This window comes from Callospermophilus lateralis, chromosome 18 (assembly GCF_048772815.1).
Source record: "Callospermophilus lateralis isolate mCalLat2 chromosome 18, mCalLat2.hap1, whole genome shotgun sequence".
NCBI lineage: Eukaryota > Metazoa > Chordata > Mammalia > Rodentia > Sciuridae > Callospermophilus > Callospermophilus lateralis.
The window spans coordinates 43,010,299-43,036,196 of NC_135322.1; the positions used below are offsets into that span (position 1 = coordinate 43,010,299).

Here is a 25,898-nt window from a genome sequence, read left to right on the forward strand (position 1 = left end):
CTCTCTCTCTCTCTCTCTCTCTCTCTCCCCCCCCCCCTTCCCTCTCCCATTTTTTTTTTTTTTTTTTTTTGAGACAGGGTGGTGCCTAGGCTTGGCCTCAAACTCATGATCCTCTTGCGTTAGTAGTTGGGATTACAGCACCCTGCACCTGGCTTAGTCTTGTTTCTTTAAAGATGACTTACTCCGTGAAAAAAATGCAACTATCATTGTAACATAAGTGCATGTTTAGCTGAAAAAAAGATAAAAATATCAGCCTGACCTAAAAGCCAATTGTGTTTGCTTTATTATCATCAAAGATACAAGAAAATAAATTAAAATTTACAACAAATTCTCTACAGTTTTAAAGAGGGGGAAAAAAAGTAGATGGATAGTTAATCCTTCCAGATTCTAATGCAGTACTGAGCATCCACTCTTCCGGATGATTTTCGTAGATATGTTATTTATCTTTCCTCAGCATCCCCTTGACTATTTGTCTCAACATTACACACCAGCGGGTTTTTCTTTTGCTTGGGGGCAAACAGCATATTGTTCATGTTGATCCTGGTGAATGACTGTTCTCTCATTATAAAATAATATCCTAGTCCTCAGAATCCCCCAAGAGTCTGCAGAATTTTCCTTGTTTGGCAAAGCAGCAGCGCAGGACTGCACCTCCCTGATTGCTTGATTAAGGCTAACTAGGACAGCATTATTCACAAGGAATTCAGTGATAGGAATTGAAACCCAATATCGGTCACTTTCCAAATTCACATGAGTGGGTGGGAAGGATGCAGGTGAAATAAGCACACTGGAGTTCCAGCCTCTTTCAAAATCTAAAGAGATCTCCTAATCAAATTTGAGGTTGGCATGCAGAATTGAAACGAAGCTGCTGAGAACAGGATACTAACAAATTACAAACCTTAGGTCTCCAGTGGCGAGGTATTGAAGCCAGGTGATGGGATGAGGCCTGATTTCAGAAAATAAGTTTGAGCTTTGAAGTCAGATAAACTTAGGTTTGGATCCCAGCCCTAATGCTTTGACTTAAGCATGTTACTTAAATTCTTCAAAGACTCTGGCTTGTTTTTTTTTTTTTTTTGCCTTTTTCTTCTTCTTCTTCTTTTTTTTTTTTTTTTTTTTTTTTGGTTTGACAATAGTAATACCTACTTACAAAACATTAGAAAAATTACAGTGACAGTAAATCAAACGCATAGCACACTTTCTTTGGCACACAGTGCTTCTTCCCCACCTCTCAGAAAATGACATTAATTCCTATTGCCTGTTCTTTGTACTATAGTGCTTTCGCAGTGCTAAATTAATCATCTGTTTTCCTCATTCCCAAATTTTCTTTAAACCACGTATGGGTGTGTTGTGTGCACATTGTGTTTGTGAGTTGTGTGTATGTGCTGGGTGTGATGTGTCTTGCCCCCCATTTACTCTGCTGTCAGAGATTGCTGACATGGGGTTATGGGGGGAACACACAACACAGTGAAATTTCAATTTGCAAAGAAAAAAATGACAGAAAAGATTTCCTTGCAAGTCTTCAATGTCATCCATCAAAAAGTCACTGGAATGTTTTGAAAGGAAATAGCCTTTTTTTTTTTTTTTTCCTTGTCAAATAAGTTACAACATCTGTTCTTGAAAACTGCCCATCGTGGGCAACTTTTTCCACCATTAGAAAATCTATAGAGTTATCGGACAACTGTTATTGTTAAATGCATACATAAGAATTTTTAGATTGCACTAAGAACATTGCCTCAGAAAGTAGAATTATAGCACATCAAAGACTCAGGCTAAGACAAGTATTTGAAGAACTGTCAATTTGCAAAGACTTTTAAAAAGATAGTTCTATACTTTACTTCTTCAGAATGAACAAAGATTTTCATTTATTGCTAAATTGAGCATGAGTTTGAAAGCCCCATTTGAATTCTAATCATGGCTTTATTAGCAGTAGGGCCTTGGAGATTTTTATTCATTTTCTTGTTGATTTTTATTTCTACTTATATGGAAGGTAAGATAATCAAATGGCTTCTAGCTCATACAAGATGCTGAATCAATGGTGATATGATACATATATACTAACAGAACTAAGGTCAGTATCTTTTTCAGTTCCAACTAAAGGTGTATGGGTCAGGTACAATGTCTCAGGGGTGGTAAATCATGGAACCAGGATTTAGAATCAAGTTCACTACCCTCTGTGACCCAGTGTATTGGTGGTGAATTTTTGACCAAGGGATAGGATAGGCATGTGTGTTCTTTGAATGGCTCTAGTTTACTAGATGCTCTACCCCTATTAAGTGTGAGTAAGTGAAAGTTCTAGACTTTATGGAGAGCAGTATCATAAAATGGGCTTTCCATGTGATGTGGATGAACAGTGATAATGAGGTTTATCAAATATAAAAGCAAGATGACCTTCACCTGCTAAATTAATTTCTGTCAATTTTTTCCCTACTACATCTTATTAAGATTATTTTGGATAGTGGCCTCTTGTTGATTTTTAAATCCATGTGGTTTCCATATCTTTATCCAAGTCTTTGATCAAGACAAAGTTCAAGGTGCCTCCTGAAAGAAGTCCCGTATGGGAATCTATTAAAAAGCACAAATTGAATGTGGTTGCCAACGAGCTACAAGATGTGCTATTCGTATTTATAGTGTATTTTAGAAGTAACTAAATTAGTTGACACAGACATTGGACATTGATTTGCTTCTTCCTCCTGGGAAATATATAGTTTTTATCAAATATATAATGCCTAACATAGAGCTAGCACAAGTTCCTATAAACACAATATTATGAATCAAATCTAGCCTATGTCAAAATCGAGGTGGAAGTGGACACTTCATTCTGCCTTGAGCTGTCCTTTGCTTCTACAAAACTAAATTTGAGTTTTGAGTCCTGACCTCACAGACTTGGAGAAGTGACTATTGGCATGCCAGTTGTTTTATGTATCTTCTGCTAAAGCTCTAGATTTTCCACTGAAGTGGACATATTTCTGACCAGATTTGTAAAATGAAGCTCAATTTGTTGTACTAACTTCCTATATTGCTAGGTGTTATTTCTGATGATTTTATTTTTCCTCTAAACCTTGTAGGAGTCTTGAGAGGTTTTGAAGGCTGAGGGTGAAAATAAGTGGCTTAAAATAAATTCTTCATTAGTTCATTTTTCATAAGCTTGGAAATGTTTACATAGTGGGGAGTCGGAGGTAGAATTTCAGATGAAATAGAGATTTGGAAAATAAAATTTAGTTTATAAGTAAATCCAATCTCCCCCCACCAAAATATAATAATAAAAGATTACCATAACAAATGAAGTGTAAATACTTAGTAAATATTACCATAATTCATTACAAAAATTCCATCTGTACCATAATATTAAAATAATCCAAGTTTTAAAAGACAATAAATATATTTTCCTTCAATATCCCTTTTGTTTTTACAAAATGAAACTGATTTCCATATATTTAGGAAATAGCCTTTTTTCCCTCCCTCTGTCAAATAAGTTACAAACATCTGTTCCTTGAAAACTGCCCATCATGGGAAACTTTTCCCACCATTAGGAAATCCATAGAATTATTGGGCATATATTTGTTAGATTTCCATGTATTTAGTTAGGTTTCTCTGTCATCGTTGGGGATAAAAAAAAAAAATTCTAACTGTATCCTCCTGGAATTGTGGCTGCATCTGAAAATTTAATTGATATAAGAGAGATTATCAGGAGAAAAGCTTATAGATTTTTCCTATACAAGTTTTACATGACATAAGAGCCCAAATAAAGAAATGAAGATCCAAAACAGCATGGTCATATAGTAATACACTGACTTGAACAAGGAACAATAAAACGTACCAAATAACTAAATTATATGGGAAGGCTTAAGAAGTAGGTTATTTTAACACAGTTGCTTCTCTGTCTCCACTTCAGTCCTTGGGGATAAGAGGCCTGCCTTTTCTTCTATAGGGAGGGTGTTCTTCACATGGTAGTTTTGTCTTTTGCTTTTAAGAAACAACACTAAAGTTATAACGATCTTCTTGCACCTGCTTTTCTTCCAGTGCCTTTGACATCAGTTGTCAGTAGGGCAAAATAGCATATTTTAACTCCTTCACCAGGAAGTTACTATTTCATTAAAAACAATTTGTTTTCCAATGGTCTGCACGTTTATGATTTTGAGAGAATGCTTTAGAATTATTTTTGCCATTGTTCAATTTAGGGTAATCTCTCAGACTATGATGTTTTATCATTTTTGTCAGAATGAGGACACTTTATAAATTCATATGCATTACATTGACATTTAAATGAAGTATTTCAAAATATTCTGGTATGTATACTTTTTAAAAACAACATACTTAGAGGAATTTTCGTAAATGGGTGCTTCACAATTTATAACACAGTCCCTGCCTATATATTACATGTGTGAATGGATGTATGTGTGTGTATGTATATGTATATATAGGGGGATAGATATACATTTATAGAAAAGTCATGGTCAGAGAAGTGAATGCTGGAGAAATACTAGCAAACTGATAAGGAACGTTGCACATATCTCTTAGTTAAATGAATATGCAGTGTGCACATGTGGTCAATTGTTAATTCATTGATTCTCTAAAGTCACTTGCTGATTAGCTACTCTGAATGCAATGAAAGTTTGATTTTAAAATATTTTAATTGGGTACTACTGGTTAGCTGAATTGCCTCTAAAACGTAGATGGTTCCTTCTATTAGATAATATGAGAGTTTTACAATAAAATCATCACACCTTTATTATCTGTGACAGTTTGTGATGCAGATGTTCCATTCTTATGCAAAATATAGTAGGTAATTGTTATAAAATACTGTGCCGAAATAAGGCTGATTATTCTATTTGATTTAAAATGTCATGTAGTAAAGGTTATTTTCACTCATTAAGATTAAATGCATGTGGCCATATGTTAGAACAATCTTTTGAATTGAAAGTATGCTCAGCTGAAAATTGTCAACAATCTCAGAACTATCCAAAGAAAAATAGCTTTTTTTTTTTTAAATTCACCAAAGCATCTTCTCTCAATTAAAATGTCATTATGTTACACTTATGGGTGACACTTCATTATGACAAATCTGATACTGAAAACAGTAAATCATTCTATATATAAATTTGATGACATTTTGATATTAACATGTGCAAATGCTGTCAATACCCTAGAAATGGAACATCAGCAAAGAGGATTATTGGTCTACCCAAATAATAATGTAACCATTAAGAGTATAACATTTTCCAATTGCAATTACATGCCCTAATTTTAAAGGAGCTATCATTTATAATAATTTGGCAGATTTGGTCCATATTTCCTTCAGAAATTCATTTCTTCATTATGCCTCAAAACAATTTATGGTGCATTTATGTTGGTGAAGATAATTTGCTTTTTTATTGTGAATAGAAATCAGTAATTACATACAATCCCATTTTCTGCAGACATAAAGTTAATTCATGGTAGTAATTTTATACAGAATATTAGCTTGTGTTAGTTATGATGAAAATGTAACTGTGGTAAATGCTTGTATTGTAACTGAATTTCCTTGGACTTGATGAAAAAAGAAATGTTGACTCAGTAATAACAATTCCATGAATGATTCTGTGACAAGGCTACAGATCACTTGGCCCTACTAGTTGTGTAATTCCTGCTAAAACTCTGGCTTTGACTGGAACTGAAATTGAATCCTGCTTTCTCTATTTCTGTGCTGTGTGACTTTGGGCAAATGACAAAGCTTGTCCATGTCTTCACTTTATTGCTTATAATATGGGAACATTTTAAATAACTCTTTTATATGGGTGATAGTATGGACTGTTAGTTTCCTTCCCATATTTAAAGATAGTGCTTTGAAAACTACATAACAAACAATTGATCAAAATATTTATTCCTAACCAATCATTTGATTATAAGATGCTCATATTTGGGAGGAAGCGGTAATAAAAATGGTAAAATACAAAAAAAGAGGAAAGAAAAAAGAAAGAAGGATTTTTAATTTCAAATCGGAATTCTTCTTGAGATTTTTGTTAGGAACTGTCTTTACTTACTAATAATATTTTCTCTTGTAGTCTATTAACGTGAAATATTCTTTCCAATATTTTGAAGATTTTAAAAAATTTGTCTCTGTAGTTTTTTGTACCATGGCTTATTCATTCTTCATTATATGTTTATTATAGGATATGTATTCATTCACTTATTCTAGTATTTAATGTTTCTCTGGGATTCCTACATATACAGTAAACAACATTTGTCTTTTTAACCTTATACTTTAAATCTGTATGTTCTTTGCTTATTGTCCTTCTGTTACTGCAATAGATAAGATATCTTGGACAATGTTAAGTAGCCCTGGTCAGAGCAGCCAATTTTACCTTACTTCTGATACTAGATATCACTATTCTAATATTAAGCTTGATGAGAGTAGTAAGATTTTTAATACATACCCTGATCTGCTGGAGAAATTTTCCTTCCCCTCTCTGCCTCTACTTTGCTGTGAAATTTTGCTATGAATGCAAGTTAAATTTTATCAAATGCTTTTTCTGTGTCTATTGACATAACTGTTATTTTTTTCCTTTATTTCATTACTGTGGTGGACTACACTGATGGATTTCAAATGTTAGAGCAGTTTTCCATTTAGAGATAAACTCAACTTTGTCATAATGTGTTTTTCTAATTTTTTTTATGTATTGCTAGATTTTAATGAAAAATTTTTGTTTATTATGCCTGAGGATACTGATTTGAAAAATTTTTTTCTTAACATATCCTTTTAAAATTTTTCCTGCCAAGGTTATATTGACCTCATAAAGTGAATTAGAATGAGTTCTCTCCTCTTTTCTGAAAGACTTTATGATTCCTACTATTTCTTCCTTTAATGTTTTCTAGAATTCAATAGTGAAGCCATCTGTACCTGATGGTTAATTATAAAAACTCAATATCTGTAGGAAATAGTTATTTTAACTATTTCTTCTTGTATCAGTATGTTAATATATATTTTTCAATGAATGTATCCTTTGTGTGTGAGCTAGTAAATTTTTGTTCACATATTGTTCATAATTATTTTCTGTACCGATACTACCTACCTCATTTCCTAGAATTGTGTTTTTCTCTCCTTCCCGACCCCTACCCCCTTGGTCATCTAGTTATGGATCTATTAAGGTTATTTTACTTTATTTTATTGTGTGAAGAGTATGCTCCTTCCATATAAATAATGGGACATTTCATTTATTTTTCTCTGTAGTTTGTCTATTTCTTTTATTTTCCCTCTAAATTTTATTATTTGCTACTATTTATTGGGGATTAATTAGGTCATTCTGACTGGCACTATGATAGGCAATTTTTATAATCAATTATAAGTTTTTTTTCTAATACAAGCAATTGAAGCTATACTTTTGTCAAATGCCATTTTCTGTTTCTATTTTTATACCACTATAGTGTTTTTTCATGCTGTTATAATGATCATTCAGTTCTGAGTATTTTCTAGTTTTCTCAGCTCCTGTTTTAACCACGTTATTTATGACTGTGTGCTGGCTTTTACAACATGTTGAGATTTTCCAAAACTCTTTCTTTTGATTTCTGATTTAATTCGGTCATAGTTGGAACATACAGAGTCAAAACTTTGAAATTCATGAGACTAGTATTGTGGTTCAAAACATGGTCTATCATGTTGAACATTGTTATTTGCTTGATATTCAATATTTATTGTGCAGAGTATTCTATAAATATCAATTGGGTTCTTAGTTTTATTTAAATCTCTGTATCCTTACTGAATTTCTTTCTACTCCTATCAACTACATGAATACCTTCTTGTGAATTTGTCATTGTGAAATGTCCTTTTGGCCTCTGATAAGCTTTTGCTCTGTAGTTCTACCGTGTCAGAAGTTAACATGGGCGCAAGTGCTTTGTCCTCTTGTTTCTGTGGCTTTCCTTTAAACTACCTACAGATGATTAAGTAGCACCTCTGATAAACACCAGATAGTTGCATCTAACTTTCTGATCTAATCTGAGAATCTCTTTCAATTGGACTCTTAATGAATTTTCATGTAATACAACTATTGCTGTGCTTTGGTTTCTGTCTACCGTTATACCATTTAAAAAACAGTTTTGTCATATCTTTCCTTATTTCATCTTTGTGATTTCATTTGGCTTAGCTGAGTACATTCTTATCACTCTATTTTCGCTTGTATGCACTTTTGTAGCTTTGTTTTATTTTCAGCTGCATATCCATGGATTAGAGTATTCTATTTTAATAGCCACACTGCACCTTGATGTGGATTTATCACTTAATACATAAATACCTTTAAAGTAATAAACCCAATTTGTAACCATCTTCCTGTTTCAGGTGTTTTCTACTCTATATCTATACTTACTACAAATCCTAGTTATAATGTTATTATTTTCCTTTAATGTCAATTATACTCTAAACATTTTTCAAATAAGGTCAGTCCTATATATTTGCACACTCAATTATGTATCTCTCTCTCTTCGTTTATTTTTGTGACACTATACAGTATCACAAATCACCTTCTTTTAAACTGAAATTGTCATTTTAACATTCTTTTTACTTCCACTATGCAGGTGTCAAATTTTCTAGACTTAAAACTGGAGATGTCCTTATTTTCCTACACTGGTAAAGCTATTTTCTCCATATAAAGAACTCAAGAATGAATATTTATTTTTAGCAAGTTAAAGATATTTTTCTTCTCATTTGCATCACTCTAATGAACCATTAGTACCTATCATTATCAACACTGTCTTGTGTTTTCCTTCCTCTTTTTTTATATTTTATTTTTTATTGTAGTTGGACACAATGCATTTCTTTCTTTTATGCGGTGCTGAGGATCAAACCCAGGGCCTCACCCATGCTAGGCGAGTGCTCTACCACTGAGCCACCACCCAGCCCTGTTTGGGTTGTCTTTAAGATATTTTTCTTTATTTTTTAGTGTTTTCAGCAATATTATACTTAGGTTTGCTCTCTGGTATTGCTGCAATTTATGTGTTTGGGGTTCGTTTTGCTTTTTAATTTCTAGGTTAATATTTCTATCAACTTTGGAGACATTTTAAGTTTCATATCTTTCTTTTCTTCCACTTTGGATTTCATGAATATATTTTCCTACATTATATCCATCTTTTCTGTTAATTCTTTGAATGTATTTATACAGCCACTTGAAATCACTACTCTGCTAAGTCCCAGAATAGTGTCATCATTCTGTCTGTTTCTCCTGGTCCTGGGATGTAATATTTTAAGCAGCACCATGTGTATACCATATCTGTGAGAATCTGTATTTCCTTTTCAAAATCTTTCATTTTTGTATGTCCTGAATCTAATTTACTGTTTTGAACTGCTTCCTTACGTTCAAGCTAGTTTTGGGTTTGGTTGGGAATGATATGGAGTAACTCATTCTGAGGCTACCTCAGATCTATTTATAAATGAGAAGACTTTCTGAATTTTAATTGAATGACTGAGTATTCAGTGATATCTATTTGTATGGTTGATTAACTCTTTAAGCCTTCCTGGTACTGTTTGGCTTTCATAAAGAAAATCTCTTTTCTGCCAGTCCTCACGGAGTCTCATCCTGCCTAGATGAATTATTTTTCAAAGACTCAAGGAGATCACTAAGCTTTCTCTGCCCCACCTGTTTCTTCCTGTTTAATAGTCCCAAGCTCTGATCCCTTTCTTCTGCCCAGTCAGACAATTACTATCTGTGTGGCCACACTTTTCTATGACATAATTTGTAAAGCACACCAGAATCTAGGGGAGATGCAGAATTTACATCATGCAGTTTCATTCTTTCTCTTGCCCTTTCCTGCAAATAGCTGCCTCATAAATTTTATCTATCAATACAGTTGTTTTATGGGTGGACTGTATGTTAGCTTATCCATAACTCTGTCTTCACCAGAATTGGAAATCCATTTTAGGTATATTCACTTCCCATTAAATTTTGTTGAACCTATTCAGCATTCCTAAAGAAATAGTCTTCCTTTAGGGAGTCTTCTTTTGTTTATAGAAGCAGAAGAACTGAATTATTTGGCCAACATAGATAAATTCTCTTCTAAGCATCAGTGACAGCAGGTCTCGAATATTTGTATAGCTTGAACGTATAAAGAACCTTTAGATTAGGTGAAATGAAACTTCCGCATTGCTAAATGATTTGTCAGGGTTCACAAGACATATTTAGTGTGGGTAAAAGACAAATCTAAGATGAAAACCTTGGAGCTTCAAAACTCACTTTCACAGCCTGAATCTTCTGGGCTGTATTTAGGGCTGAAGAATAATAGGGAATAGCAAGGGGTGAAGTTGCTAAAGAATGGCAGTGTCCTCCTCAATTTAATTGAAATGCATCTCATTTTACACATTGCACTTTTTCCTTCAGAGATAGTTAAAAGAATGTGCTGTACCTTTTAACTCTCTGATCACCAAAGAAGAAAGAGTGAGATAATTGAGGTTTTCCAAGCCTCTGTGTTACCCATCAGTCTGATTCTAAGGAACGTTTGGTTGTTCAATGTCCCCACTGCTGTACATATCTACTAAGATATATGTAAACGCTGAGCCATTTTTTCATTATCAGAAGGTGCACTGATTTAAATTAAAAAGGAGAGGTTATTTAAGGGATCTTCATTTCTCTGTCCATTTCATAATTTTGAAAAGTACTTACTATTTAGTAAGGGGAAATAATTGTCAATTAAAAATAATGTGTTTCTTCAAACAAACAAGAAAAGATCATTCTGCTATGACATGCTGCCATTGTGGAATGTTTTCTTGTTCCCCTTGGGAAGTGCTGATTTACATAATATTTTAACTATCTTTCTTTCTTTTCAATAGAGCAATCTCATGTTAGTGTTCTGAATGTGTAACATTAAAAGCCTCGGAATTCGTTTCCTTTCCTTTTTCTTTTTCAAGTTGCTAGCTGTGAAGATATAAGAAACAGACTAACACTCACCACATCAATGTTTGACTTAGAAATGGAGCAGAGAATGGTGCACAATGCAGTTCATTCATGTTGGCAAAGGACTGAACTCCCCAGGGATCCAAAGTGGCAACATTTCCCTTTGTACAGCTTTTCACAAACCCTGGACGTCTATTAAATACAGTTTTTGACATGGATGCCCTTGAAAAATTCCCATGCCTATTATCAGCCCAGTTCTAGCAGTTCTAATTATCTTGTTTAACAATTTGAGGGATGTTTTATATTTTTTTCCTGAAAGAAACTGCCAAACTGCAAGGGGTGATTTAGCTGCAGAGCATTTGGCTGGGAGACACCATTGTTGGAATCCTCCAAGTACCTGAAACCAAACTTTGCACTTTTGAAGGATGAAAAGAGCTTTAGAGCCATTTAAGAGAATGGTTAACTCCCCTTGTATGGAGCTATCATGGGGTTTTGCCCAGAGCTTAACTGAAAAGCGACTCTACTGTAAACAGACATTTAAATAATGAAATTGGGTGGCACAAACTAAACCTTCTTTCAAATCCTACCCATAAGAGACTTTAATAGATGAAAAGAATACGTGGTTTTGAAAGACTCAGAATATTTCTGGCATTGATAAGTATCTACCAAGGGCTCAAAACTATGACAAACATTTTAGGTTAACTAATTGATTGTCACAAATAACTATTTCAATGAACTATATCCCCACTCTGTATAGGAAACGGAACAACTTCTGAGAAATTAAAAGTGGACCCAATTACACGTAGCTTATCATAAGACAGAACATAGATAACAGGAATTTTGGTTGATGTGATCCTGACCTGACATGCTTTACAGGATTCATTAGATATCTAAGAAGATAAGAAAGCTAACATAACCATCTCTAAACTAGCCCCTTTTTCTCCTCCATGTTTTTTTCCCCTTCAGTGGTAACATCACTTTTTTAATCAGACTCAAAAATTTTAAATGGTCATTGCCTTTTCCTTTGATCGTTTTCTTAATTGCTTCTGTCCTCCATTTCTCTCTAGTCTACTTCTTTCTCTCCCAGATTAACCAGGAGGCCATTCAGTTATGATCCTGTTGTCCTCGAACACTCATTATACATTTTATTCTTGATTTCTTCTATATTCCCTCTGCTTAAAATGTAACCCTCCCTACTCTTTGTTAATTATTTTGAAGAGCTTAATTCTCACCTGTTCTGCATTGTCTTTCACCCTGATCTCTACATCACTCTCCAACTTGGAATAGAATTCCATGTGTTTTGTTGTTGTTGTTGTTGGTGGTGGTGGTTTATAAGTGTTAGTTTTCATTCTATTCTCACACTGAATCGTAAGCTTCTGAAAGGTGGGTTTTGAATGCAAACAAGAAACACAGTATTATAAACCCACAGAGAAATAGAGAAGGAAATAAACATTTTCTGAGCTTCTGCTAAAGGCATAGGGCTAATTCCCTATTTAGAATTTTATTTAATCCCCTACAAAACATCCAAGGCAGATATAAGGCCCCTTGTCTTAAAAATTATGAATGTATGGTTTAAGGTATTTAAATACTTTGCTTATGTCGTCCAATAACAAAGGAATGAACACTTTTTATTTGTTGGTTTTTAACACCAGTCTTTCAGATCACAAAAACTGTGCTCATTCTGTTATATGAAAGAGCTTCTGCTAGGTTTCAGTTTAACTTTGTTTTAATTCAGTTTCACAGTGGTAGAGGGAGTTTCCAGATCCAAGAATTTAGGCATGGCATCCCAATGTATATCTATTACTATTAATAAGTTTAGGAAATCTGAGCATCAATTACAAACATTAGCAGTTATTGACATATTATATAACTTGGAAGAAAACCACTTTCTATATAAAATCAGGAACATGGAAAATAGCAGAATCAAATGATGAAAACGTATAAGATTAGCACGCGTAACTTTAAGAGTATAAGTGAACTCATTACCAAAGCAGAGAAGATATTCCAAAGGTTTTAATTAATTTGGAAAAGCACCAGAGATTTCTTCTGTAAAATTATGACTATGTATTGATTGAAATCTCTGAAAAAAGGTGAAAAAATACAACCTTTAATTTTGAAAGAGATTTGAAGGCATGCAATGTGGCATGGGTGATAAATTGAAATCTTTTGTCCCTACTCACTCATTCCTCTTCATTTTCTGTGGGTAGACAAGGTGTGCCAGCAGAGCTGGCCCAGTAGACATACATAATATCAGGGGGATATTCTTCTAGGAGTGGTTCAGATTAACTTGTAAATCAAAGGGAATTGTTACTACTAGCAAGAGTTGAAATCGATTTATTTATGTAGGCAAAGTTTCTGGAGTTCTCTGTTTATGTTACTAAATGGGTAGAGGCCAATATATTTTGAAAAGAGAGAATGATGATGTTTAGATGGAGTGAATGCTACCTTACCAAGCCATGAAAAAGAAACTTTTTAAAAATTGACAAAATTGGCTGATTTATTATTATTATATAAAATATACCGTTGTCTTAGCATACTCAGAAATTCGTTTTACAGTCAGAATTTTTGATTGATTTCCCCATACTTTCATATTTAATAGGTAGAATTTTATTTATGTGGCATTTAATAAAACTCTTTAAATATCATTTTAAAACTTTATTGAGATGTATTTCACATACTATACAATTGCTAACCTATGTTGTACAGTTGACTATTGTATTCATAGTTGTGCAATCATCTTTATACTCAATTTTTAAAACATTTCATCACCCCAGAAAGAAATCCTGTCATGTCTAAGATGACATACCTAAGATGGTACAATGGCTAATTCATTACCATTCAAATCACATATATTTACCTCTAGGTTTTCTTCTAGAAGTTTTATAATTTTACTCTTATTTTTACATATCCTTTAGCAATTCCCTTCCCATTTTCCTCCAACCCACTCAATCCTAACGTCTTTTCTCTATATAGTTTCCTACTCTGCACAATTAATACAAATTATAGATTCCTATTGTGCACAATTCATACAAGTGGAGCCACACTATTGGGCCCTTTGTGAATATATTTTTTTCCATTTCTGGTAGATTTGAGGAAGAAGAAATGGAGATGAATGTGTCATGATTATGCAGATTTTTGCCAAAAGACGCTGGTACAATGACTATACATTTATTTCCTGTTTTGTCCATGATTACATGTTATCCCAGCATTATTATTATTGTTGCTGCTACTACTACTACTACTACTACTACTACTACTACTACTACTACTACTGTTGGATGTAATGGTCATAGTGCCAGGGCTCCAACTACAATGCTGGAAACAAGTATGATTCTAAGCAAAACATTATTTATATATTTTTGACAGTGAATTTGGCTATGTAGCCTGGTGGTAAGAATAGCTCATTGGCCCTGTAACTAATCTTATCTGAATGAGAATGGATTTAGAGGGAGGGACTTTCTTAAATAGTATTGCTGCCTGTAATTGTGACCCTCACATAGCAGTCCCATAAAATGTCCCTTCCAAGGGGGGAAAGTTTAAATATAAAAAAGAAGGACAATAATGGCTTAGGGTAAAGAGTGAATAAGTGAGTTCTGTAATGATGGAAATCTAATACTACATTAATCTTCTAAAGTGTACCAGAATAGGAGATATATTTTCTTTTAACTCCATGATACTAGATGTCCAAAAAGGTGAAATATAAGTTTACTGAGACTATTCCTGCTTTTAGAATGAGTCTTAGTCTGCTTAGACAGCTATATCAGAGTTTTGAGACCCGGGAAGTTCAAGATCATAGTGCCAATGAATTTGGAGTCATGAGAATGTTTGCTTTTTTCTTCATAGATAGTACCTTCTCGTGATATTATCACATTCTGAAAGAGACAAACAAGCTCCCTCAGCCCCTTTTCTAAAGGCATTAATCATATTCAAAAGGTCTCCACCCTTACGACCTCATCATTTTCTTAATGTCTTACCTCTTAACAGTATTGCATAGAACATTAGATTTCAGCATATGAATTTTGTGAGGCAAAGAATTTCAGGTCAAAATAGACCATTATAACATCCCCTGTAAAAGTTTGCAAACTGAATTTAACTCACAGTGCAGCATTTTCATATGATATGACAATGAATTGGATTAATTATTAATGGTTGAATAGGATTCTAGCATTTACTGAGCATCTTATGATTTTTGTGATATTTTGCTATAAAGGATTGGGGGCCAAAGATCAGGGCATAGACTATGACATAATAAGAAATATATATTTGGTTTCAGCCCTCATTCTTGGCATACAGCTTGTAATACCCTTAGAATTTCCAAATGGTGAGTATCTTTTAGTATGCAAATGAGATTACTGTTGAGAGGGTTCCTGAAGAGACTCAGGCTCATTGTCAAGGAGAAGAATCCTGTGACTAGAGGGTTTGAATTTTCATTGAGAGAGAAAACCTCAAGGTTGACTTGATCATCAATAGCCAATGATTTATCAATCATACTTATATAATGAAGCATCCATGGAAAAGTAAACAGCTGGATTTAGAAAGTTTCTGCATTAGTGAATCCCAGGGTGCTGGATGTTGGGGATCCTCAAAAGGGAATAGAAATTATATTTTTCTACTCCTGTACCTTATCTCATGTGGGTTTTCTTTCTGGCTGTTTCTGAGTTGTATATTTTTATGATAAACTAGTGTTGTTTGGTTTATTTGCTTTTAAAAAAAATCTGTGCTACATAACATAATGTAAATGACGTTAAACGACAAGCAATATAATGGGAGAAGTATGTATGTATATTTTATAAGAAATAAAGTATTAATGTTCAACAAAACAACAAGCAAGCAAGCAACACTCTTTCCCTTTCCCATCAGTAAGAAGCAGACAGAAAACCCACCACTAAAAATGGCCAGTGTACCCAAATGGCAAGTCCCCCCAAATGTATCAGTGGCAACACTGTAGAAAGGTGCTTAACTACACTAAGAAACAGATATATTTATATTAAGATAGCAAAGTGTAACTCATATTTTGTGCTTGTTTTAAAAACAAGCATTGGGCTGGGGATGTGGCTCAAGTGGTAGCGCACTCGCCTGGCATACATGCGGCCCGGGTTCGATTCTCAGCACCACGTACAAACAAAGATGTTGTGTCCGCCGATAACTAAAAAAATAAATATTAAAACACTCTCTCTCTCTCTCTCTCTCTCTCTCTCTCTCTCTCTCTCTCCTCTCTCACTCTCTCTTTAAAAAAAAAGAAATATTAAAAACAAGCATTAACTAGTTCAAAAGTTTACATATCCACCAGTTTCTTTGGAAGTCAAATACCTAGATATAAATTTCTCAATGTCACATCATGTCATCTCTGAAGAGAAATCATTTTGCTCTTATTTTAAATATACCATTTATCATTCTGTAGAATCGAGGAGAAGGCACTTATTTGCATGGGATATGCTAATGTGTATTTTATTCTTGTAACAACAGCAACACACAATTTACTGGATAATGATATTTTAATTCATTTGACCTAAAAGTTACAGTCAATATAAGTGTAAAATCATAGCTGTTAATTAATAGCATTGACAAGTAATTAGAGAATCAAGTGATATATATGTGTGTGTATTCATATATATATGAATGAATATATATACATGAACACACATATGAATGACATATATGTTTAGAATATATGTTGCACACGCGCACACACACACACACACACACACACACACACACAACCTGTTTCCTTTCACATATTAGAAACCTCAGAAATGTGGACATGATAACAGAATGGTCATAGAAACTGTCATACATTGAATGTTGATCTACAAAACCCTTATTTCAATACAATGTGCAGAGAATTGTTTTGAATATTAACAGAGATGATTATATGACATTCAAAGTATTTTTATCTTCATTGAACACTTTATACTTTTTTCACTTTATAAAAATATGGTGATTTGGTGAAATAGTAACTCACTCAAGCCAACACCAGATGATAATTAAAATAATTTGAGCTTGAACTCTAGTGTCTCCATGTAAGGGGGTAGAATTGATAGAAATGCCTTGCATTCAGTATTACACACTTGGTAACTAATTGGGCTCTACTTCTCCAGGACATAAAAATTATTTTTAAATTATTCTCTCTTATACTAATTAGGGAATGTATTTCATATATTTATTTTTTGAATATGTGATTCTTTTTATTGTATTATGTATTTTAGTGGATGTATGGAATATGAATTTCTCAAAATAGGGAATGTGTCAAATTCATTGCTAGAAATTAGTATGTTTTCACTTAATTTTCATAGATTAACTGTCCAGTGATATTCTCCTCTGTCTTCTTTTATCTGTTCATTCAGCTGTTAAGTGATATTCTGTGGTATGACATAAGTTCCAGGTACTATGCTAGACACTGGCAAGTTCATCAATAGAAAAGTCAGAGTTCCAGCCTTCCTAGCCTATACCTGCTTATGTACCCAAGAATTATACACGTAAATAAGTGGGAAATGGGCCTGAGGATTACCAAATGTCTGTTTTTGTATATTAAATGGAAACATCTAAGATGATGTGATAGAAGAAAATAATCATGCAGTTCCCCCCCCCCTCCGAGGAGGACGTATACAGTGTAAGACCTAAAATTAAGAAAAAAAAAAAAATCAGTCACAGCTGACATTGGATATATGAGGAATGGTGTTTCAGGCACAGCAAAGAGTAAGGTAACATCTTATGGCAAGGAAAAAGTATGTGAAAATCAGAAACGAATCCAAGTAAGCAATTTAATGGGAGAATAAATAAAGAAATGGGGGAGCAGGATGAGTAATTGTAATTTGTTCTAAATGCAATATAATGGCACTTAAAACTCACAAGTTTTATGGAGAGAATAAATTAAACTACAACTCATCATTGTATTTATACAGCAAGGCTATTTTAGGATAGTAAAGGATGGGTAAAGAGAAAATCCAAAATTCCTTTGGGAAATGTTGGGTCTTAGATGATTTTGAGAACCTAAAGCTGATGTTTTAAGAAGACACTTGAATGCATGAGTCTAGACTTTAGTGGAAAAGTCTTGAACAAAAGATATTCATTGAGTTGATACATTTATAGATGGTATGAAAAGCCAGGGTCAAGGGGAAAGCATGAGCTAATTAAATCCCAAAGGATTGGAATACTTTAAGGTGAACAAAAGTGGAAAAGTATTGCAAGAAACTTGAAATGGAGTTGTCAGTACAAGAAGAAAGACTTTCCATATGGATAGGAGAGGTGCACCACATCATAAGCTGGCAAGAGCCTATGAATATAAAATAAGAGAATGGTCCCTTGGATTTGGCTGTGTGGAGATATTGCTGTACACAGAGTTAGCAATAGGAATGCTATGAGGAAATAAAGGAAAATGGGATGATTGAAATATGTATTTATTTTGTTTTTCCTTGTTATTTCTATTTTCATATTTTGTAATAGAGTGCATACCAGAACTTTTAACTTTAAAATTCCTATGAACACCTCAGGAGCAAAAATCGCACGTAATTCCTTAATCTTGTTTTCTAATACTCTTCTCCAATAAGAGCAACCAGGGCTTCTGGAGACAAGGGGTCTGCTTCTAGCACTAGGAAAGGTATAAACAGGATGAACCTAGAGCATCTTACAGTTCCCAACAGTGATGAAATTCTTAAAAAAAAATATTAATAGGACATTTGTTTAAGGGATACAGAAACAACCTAAAAAAGCTCCAATGAGCCATAAAATAAAGTAACTCAACGCATAAAGTGTAACTCAAAGTACAAAGTATCCGTGAGCCCGTTTTGATATAAATGAATTACTGAAATATAAATGGAAGAGAAATTCCTAATAGAACTGTTCCCAGTAACTTATGTACTTATTTCATATGTAATTAAGTAGAGTATAACTCCCTACTCCTTAAGGTCAATTGCACATAGAAATGTTTATAAGTGCTATGGTACAGAAACAGGGTAAGGGATTGCTTTACAGTAAATCACCCTGAAGAAGGCTACCTCAAAAATGAAAAGTCAAGACTAGTAATGATAAGTCATGTTGATAGGACATACAATTAATGAAGTATGATTGATGGAAATGGCACTTCACAGTCTTCCTCTTAAAAACTTATCAGTCTAATCATGATAAAAACATTAGACAAAGCTTAATAGGAGGATATTATACAAAATATTCAATTTGTACTCCTGAAAACTGTCAAGGTCATCAAAACCAGGAAAGACTCAAGACAATGTCAGAATCAAGAGGAGCCCAAGAAGACATGGCAAATAAGCATAGTGTGATATCCTTGATAAGATCCTAAAAAAAAAAAGCAGAAGGATATTAGGTAAAAGCTCAGGAAATGTTAACTAAAAATAATGCATCAATATTGGGCTATTAATTGTTGCAAATTTACCGTAGTAATAAAAGATGTTAATGATAGAGAAAATTGAGTGCAGGGTCTATTAAACTCTGTGCTACCTTTGCAAGTTTTCTAGAAATTAAAAACTGTACTAAAAAAGTAAGTTTACTTTCAAAGTACGTGTCAACACATGTCTGTTGTATAGGTGAGGAAATTAAAATTCAGATAAGAGAATTAGCACAAAGGATAGAGGGTTAATAGATTCCAGGGAAAGCTTTCCATATATTATACTGCATGCTTACCTCATAATGCAGCCAGAAAAACTGGTTTTCATTAATTTCAATCCTTGTGGAGGAAACAAACTCCATACTGTTGGGAGAACTCAAGTATGTAAGAGCAACCAGAACTAAATCACTCTATAGGAACCTAAAAAATGGAATCCATTCAGTTCAAAAGACATCACCATTAAAACAGGTGCTTCTGAATGAAACATGAACTAACTCCACAATTATTAAATATTTATTAGTGCAACAAGCATCAAGAATATGCCCAGCTTTGTGTGAGATGAAAATGAGATTAGGACACTGTTCCTCCTATTGAAGAAACAAAAATTTAGCATGGAAAAATTAAAGACCCATTTGGTGATGTGTACCAAATCACTCTGAGAATGAGAATCATTTTTTCTTGTCCAAAGGTCTGAGTTATTGATAGGGTTGAAGAGCTTGGATTAGAGTTGGGAAATTGTAGTGAGTGATGACAAGAAAAGTTTTTCCTGAAAGAAATTCAAAGGGAGCTTGAAAATTGCGGAGATAACAAAAAGAGCAGAAAGAACTATTACTTGGTGAGTCACAGATATGTAGCCCAAAGTTTTCTTTATTCAATCTTGAATGAAATATCATTAAGTATTTCAAACTTGCTCAAAGTTGATGTCTGAAAGGAATAATATATTTGCAGGCAGTCATTTCATTTTGATTATGATTTTAAAAATCCAGAAATAGCAATCCTAAAAACATATTTTCTTTCCTTTTTTAATATTTCTTTTAGTTGTAGTTGGACACCAGATCTTTATTTATTTTTATTTGGTGCTGAGGATAGATCCCAGTGCCTCACACGTGTAGGCGGGTGCTCTACCAATGAGCTACAGCCCCAGCCCACGTATTTTTTTTCAATATGTATGTACAGGTAATATGTTACAAAGGGCATAAATTTATTTTACATTAAATTTGTTTCTTATATCTCCTTTTCCTGTTACTTCATTCTGAATCTTGGACCCTTCTAGAACAAGAGTGAATCACCACTAAGAGTTTAGTCTAGGTTTCTTATAAGACTTTATCTAAACTTTCCTTGTTCTATATAACTTGATGCATACTGATGTACTGATTTAAGCCAACTGAAAAAAAAGATTACTGAATATAATTTGGCTGAATTATGATAAATCACCTTTAAATGTCAAGTACCATAACTGAACTAATTGATCATGTATGTGCATTTATATCAAGGTAGCATTATTATTTTTTTTGGTTTGCTTCTTTTAATAACTTAAAATCAATTAGGATCTTTTGAACATTGACTTACAAAGAAATTGTTATATCAGATTTTAAAATCAACTTCACAATTCCTTATAGAAACCACTTGTGTTCAAATTTCTTCATGTAATTCATTTTGCTGAAAGCTGTGGCATAGAAATTAGTTATCTTCATTAAATGACAACTATCACAACAGGGAAAAATGGCACACATTGCTGTGAAGCTGAATCAGAACTGAATTATTCCATGGATTGTTGACATCTTGACAGGAAACATGTGGAATATAGGATTATCACTCTCTGCATTGATCTCATACAACATAAGGCACAAACCATCTTGTCAAATCTTTCCACATCTCTTTTAAATTGCAAACATTTAGATTAACAAGAATTTTCATCACTGTCAGAATACAAAATCTTTAAAGTAAAATAAAACTATTGCATTACCAAGAATTATTAAGTACTTAGAACATGGTACTAGATTAAGGAAAAATACCTCATATTGCAAATTGACAATACTGGGGAGTACTCTGAGAAACATTATCATTCTTTTTCTATTTTTCCTCCAAGATGATAGGGAAAAAAAAACATATAAAGTACTCCCCATTTAAAATTCTCCCATATTTCAGGATATTCATCCATTATTACCAAACACAGATCTTTCCCAGAAATCTCTATAATGAAGGTAACAACAAAGTAAAAACACAGTATAAAATGTATAATTATATATAATTTTTTTTCTTTAATAATGTATTCCACAGAGCCTTGAGAAAACGTGGAGTTAATGAAACCTTTCCTTCATTTCTATCTCTCCATGACTACAAAGCTGTGCTTCATCTGCTTCATTGGGGGATCATGAAAAAAACTTTTCCATACCAGGCATTCTTAATTGTAAATGAAATTATCGCATCTTCTTCCCACATAATATGCATCCTCTGGGTACTTTTAAAATACTGACTGACAGAGTAAATAACATTGTGGTGATTAATTAGGCACATCTCAATTTTTATTTAAAAGTCACTAGAAAAAAATCAGGAACTTTATTAATCCTATCTCTAGCATCCGCTTGATCATAAATACAACTTTCAAAATCACTGCATATTATACTTAGAAGCCTCTCCCATAAATTTGTCTGAATGTCTATAAATGAAATTCAAAGAAAGTGCCTAGAAAGGACAAGGTAATAAGTTCTTTCACAGATGTAAGGAGATGTATGTCGATTTAAATCATGTAGTATAGAAGGCAAATATAGACACATAATCTGTAATATAAGCCAATTTACAATAGTTCTCTTTTTCCTCTTTAACAAATACTGTGCCATCTAGAGCGGTTGAAGTATCTTCTGTTAAATAAAAATATCAATTTGTTCCCTGCTGTACTGGTTGTAAATTGCCTGGACATAGTCCCATGCCAACTTCACAAGCTCTTTATCATGTACTATTTTCTACTATTTTCAAAGCAGGCAGGACAAATGCTTCTTTACACCATTATGTACCTAGAAACCTAAATTATGCTTATAACTGCTATCAAAACTGAAAAGAGAAATGCCCAATGTAACCTTGAGAATGCTTGCTCCTATAATTCTCCTGAAAATACAGATCTTGTGTTTTTTTTTTTTTTTTTTTCATTTTGGCATCAACTTAACACTAAATGCCGTGTATTGAATATAGGAGGTCCAGTTAATTGATTTTGCTATTGAAAAAAATAAGTCTTTTCAAAGATAAATAAAGAAATATTCTCTATGCCCAAAGACTGTAGAATTTTACACTTCAGTGTCATGAAACATTATATCAGAAAAGTTGATTATCTATCAATAGAAAAAAATCATTGAACACGAAAATTAACATTTTAAATCTGCCTATAACTTACAGATATCATATTTCAATAAATTAGTTTTAAAACTCTTGAAGGCATATTTATTTTATAAAATGTTGAACCAATTGTGCTTATAATCTAAATGAGGAAATGAGGGGAAAATAAGGTGGTTTGGTAATGCTCATGAGCACATTTCCAAATAGGCAATAGTCATTCAAATGATGGGATTAAATGTAAGCTTCAATTAAAAGGAGTGTGTTCCATTTGATTTGTTAAAACAATAAGAATAATTATTCTTCAAGTATGCTAAAAAGGTCACTAGTCTTATTAACAGAGTGTTGTTGACAGTTTCCTTTCAATTATTCCATCTTTTTTTTTTATTATTAAAGCACATTATATACCATTTGGGGTTTCAGGTTAAACTACAAATGCATTATTTTCTTACCTTTCACTTCTTAAATGTCCTCAATCAGTTATCTATTTCTTACCTCCATTTCTTTTTCCATAACAGATTTTTTTGGAGTTTGACATGGGAGCCTGTCAGAGGCAGGTTGAAGCCATAGCACTCATGGACTTATTGGTCCCAGGTCAGAGTTCTGCTGAATCAGAAAAGCAGCCCTGAAACAGATACAAGAGAAAAACAAAACAAAAAGTACCATCCTTTTTAACCATGGACAAATCACCTCCCCTACCTGTTTTTCATTCTTTTATGTTGAGAAGAGCCAAATCTATCAACTTCCTACTTCTTCATTTTGAATAGTGTCAAGGAAGTGGCACATGAGAACAGGGGAATTATCTTACTAAGCACAGTGTGTTTGTGATTGGGGTGGGGGACACATTCAGAAGCTACATATTCATGCTGTAACTATGATGAATCAGCATGTTGTACATTATGCGATGTCTTACTTCCTGCCCTACTTTTGGTCTAAGTACCATGTGTTCAAATTGACAATGGATTTTTTGTTTGTTTTTTGGTTTTATGGTTTGTTTTGGAAACTTTAATGAATTTCTTAAGGTAACCATTTATTTGGAAATGACTAGGAGTCCAAGTCAAGGTTTGTTGTTATCTGGGCTTATCTACTGGAGAAAGCAAAGAGTGTGAAATGAGGACACCCACACACAATTGTCAGGCCACAGAATCCCTTCATCAGCCCTTAGTTCTTGTTTGAAAAACTTAAGATATCATTCATTTAACTAAGGGAGGTTCAGGTAGGAAATTTGGGGTTAATATCTGGTAAAAGATACTGCTTTTAAAGGATAGTCACTGGCTTCTCAAGGGTGACAAAATGGCCTAGCTGGCCTCGTAGAGCCACCTACAGAGAAAGCTGTAAGGATGTCTTCTTGGCCAAGAAGTCAATAGGTGGTAGGCCTGAATAACACTTCCTGCAGGAACAGCTCCTAATAGGCAAGAGGGTAATGGCAGATAGGATGGTCAAAGACTCCCAGTGACTTAAAACACACTTTAATTCTAATAGTTTTTTACAGTGGCAAATGCAAGGGTCATAGGGTCAATCTACAAGTTGTTTTTCCAAGGTAAGACATTTCACCCTGTTTTCACTTTTTTCTTTTATGGAAGCGGCATTATAGTTTCCCAACATGAAATGGCCAATGTGAGAATTTGCGTTATATTCCCCAGTAATTTAACACATAGCATATTTTCAGGATACAGGTCAGTGCTTAATAAATTCTACAAATAATAACAATATGACTACAATTATAATTTCTCTTATCTGAAGCCAATACTCTAGCACTTAGTTTAGAAAGAAAAAGCTTGGTCCTTCCTAAGTACAAGAAAACAGGAGGACATTTACTTGACTGAATTGACATCTACTCTAATAATGAGTGCTTGAAAATTGTGACTATCTGGTACTTTAGCATCATGAAATAGTTACCTTCCCTACTTCTCAAATGGTTTGCTTGCTTATTCTTTTTTTCCATTTGCCTACAATTTGAAAATAAATATATATACAATAATTAAAACTACTTGGAGACATTTGTCCAAAGTAACATAGTTATTTTCTCTGTGATTTTTACTTTCAAAAAATATATGTAAATATTTATAAACAAAATTACACACACACACACACACACACACACACACACACACACACGATTGAACCTGAGCCACGTCTCCAGACCTCTTTCATATTTTTTAAAAATGTTTTTTGGGGCATGGATACTGGGGATTGAAGTCAGGGCCACATCATCAGCTCTATTTTGAATTTTAGAGAGAGAGTCTCACTGAGTTGCTTAGTGCCTTACTTTGCTGAGGCTGGCTTTGAATTCACCAACCTCCCCAGTGGTTGGGATTATAGGTGTGTGCCATCACACCCAGCTACTTTTTAAAATTTTAAGACAGGGTCTTGCTAAGTTGCTTAGGCTGCCTTTGAACATGGGATTCTCTTGCCTCAGCTTCCCAAGCTGCTGGTATTACAGGCATGTGCCACTATGGTTGGCTCAGAATATACTTTGAAGGTCTTTTTTCAGTTCCTACATAGCTGATATGTTCTATGTAAACTTCCCTAGTATAAATATATACTTGCAATTATTTAAACATTGACTTCACAGTCAATTATTTGTAGGGTTTTTTTCCCTATTTAAGAATGGTGAAATGTTAGAAAACGTCTGCTGTGCCTGTCCCTGTACGTTAATTTAAGCACCTACAGGAATATTCCTATTTAGATTCAAAAAGTAAAATTTTGGAGACAAATATATCCATTTAAAAAATATTGTTATTGCCATGTAGCTCTTCTAAAACTTCTTACCTGTGCCAAATGACCATCACCTACCCCACTTTCACATATGCTCCTTTATAGGCCCTTGACTGTGTGGATGTGATTGAAATTTTCTAAGCTCCATTAGGCTTACTGGATACAGAAAGAAGAGTCTGGCTAGGACTCAGACTTCTGTCCAGGGATAGTAGCCATGACACGATAACTGCATTAAAACTACGCTCACCCTTTTTTTTAATTCCTATAAATATTTCCACTTTGGTTCCTTCAACCTTTCTGGTAGCTTTGCACAAAATTGCTACTTTCAAACCCAAAGGTAAAAGTAAACTCTTATCTATGCAAGAGGTGAAAGTAAACCTTTAGTAAAAGAAAACTTAATATCAAAAATTGTTCTTCAAGGAAGTCAGAATTATTTGGTTAAAAATATACCTAGAACAATTTAGGGAGAGAAGAGAGGACATTTAGAAAGCATTTGAAATGAGACAGGGGCTATCAAGAGAACTAAGCTTCCTCATCGTCTCTGGGGAAAAATTGTGGGTGCGAGTGGGAGGAAGCACGGATTCCTTCTCATCTGTCAACAACAGGTTTCAGTGTTTGTCCAGCAATAAAACAGGAGTTACATACTTTACTCTGGGCTCCAA

At 33.7% G+C, this 25,898-nt stretch overlaps 1 pseudogene; it reads right to left on the reverse strand.

The window, feature by feature from the left end:
- LOC143383224 (large ribosomal subunit protein uL30-like) overlaps positions 1–19,553 on the reverse strand; it is a 101,271-nt pseudogene extending 81,718 nt beyond the window's left edge.
- Between the last annotated feature and the right edge of the window lie 6,345 nt (positions 19,554–25,898).